Below are 1,703 nucleotides of genomic sequence, written 5' to 3' on the forward strand. Positions count from 1 at the left end.
ATAATCTATTCTTGAATGAATTATTGACTATTATTGACAAATTACAGTCTTATTATTGAATAAGTTATTACTCATTATTGAATCATTGACAAATTACACTCATGTTCGTGTTAACTCATGTTGCAACAAGGTCAGCAACTTTTGACTATTACTATGAACTGTTAAACTTTGGAGGTGATTTATTTTGAAAGTCAACATCAGATGTTGGTCAACATTGTTGAGCAACATCTTGGGGTCTTCTAGAGTCAGTCGGAAGTGAGAGTGGTTCCTGACATGGCAGAAAGACATAGATATAATTAACAGCTTTTATTTATTTATTTTTCAGCTAATAACAACTTTTATTTATTTGTTTTTCATATTTTTCAGTTATACACAGCTTTTAAATATTTATTTTTCAAGTATTAAGAACTTTTATTTTCAGCTTTTATTTTGAAAAACAACACCCAGTTGTTGTAAACGTGCACAGTGAGAGCTGCTGGAGTCGAGTGGAGGCTCACTTTACCTCAGTGTGTTACGACAATAACGAGAGAACGGTCGAAACTATCGTGACCTACAATAAACGTACTTCAATAAAATGCATAAGTGAAAACATAGCATGCTTTATAAGTACAATAAACCATATTTCTTTGTCAAACATCGCAAAGAAACGTTACCTCATCAATAACTCGTGACTTTGAGGGTTACCCACAGCCAATCAGTGTTCGTCGCCGACAAACGCCTATTAAATACTGTTAGCCAATCAGTGTTCGCCGCCCATAAATGCCTATTCGCCAGAAACGCCCACTTTTGGTCTGCAGAGAACCCCTTCTCCATGGAACAGTTGTTGCACAAATCAAACACAATTCAAGTCAAATTTAAAAGTGACATCATCATAATGTAGTGAACTAAGCCTCAGGTCAAATCTGGCCTTGAGGGCCTTCCTGGGACAATAACTGTATTTCATTGATTTGAGTCCAGAAACACAAAATTGAGTTCATCCAGAGACTTTCTAAGTGTGTCCTGCACTGATCAATTGAAAGAACACTCTTTTCTATTATCATTACTATTTTACAAATGTTTTGATAATCAAAGTGTGTTTAGTTCAAACCATTTTCAAATGTTGAAGTGAACTACTCATTTTAAATCAACTGTGAAACAGTATTAGTGATTTTTAATCCTCATTCAAAGTAGAAATCAAGTTAGAATGTGTTACAGAGTAATGATTCATCTTCTTAATCTTCTGTCTGAAATGAGCAAGTTGTGATGTTGGTCAAAGATCAAGTTTCGGTCAACTGTAAGTTTACTGGAAAGAAATGTCATGTTTAACTTTTACAGAAAGATATTAGAGAATTGACTCCACGAAGTCTGGGTTGTTCAAAAACATTTTCTGTCTGTTCTTAAACAAACTTAATCTTTTTCCTTGACTTTTAATAACCTCTTACATCACTAAAACACACCCCTGTTTGGTCGATCGACCAATCAGGAAGTTCTCAAATGAACCGGAAGTGACCTCTTTAAAAGGTGCAACGCTTCCTAGTTCAAGGCAGAATGCTGGGAGAACGCTGAGAGAATGCTGTGAGTTAGTTCCGAGAGCAGCAGAGTTCAGAATGCTGGAATGCAGAATGCTGGACAACTGCAACTAAGCTGAAGGAGAGAAGTTCAGAGGAACTATGAAATGTCTGTTCTGGGATGATCTCACGACTCCGAACGGTTCCCTACTATCC

Source organism: Nematolebias whitei, chromosome 10 (genome assembly GCF_014905685.2).
Source record: "Nematolebias whitei isolate Nwh7 chromosome 10, NemWhi1, whole genome shotgun sequence".
NCBI classification, from domain to species: domain Eukaryota; kingdom Metazoa; phylum Chordata; class Actinopteri; order Cyprinodontiformes; family Rivulidae; genus Nematolebias; species Nematolebias whitei.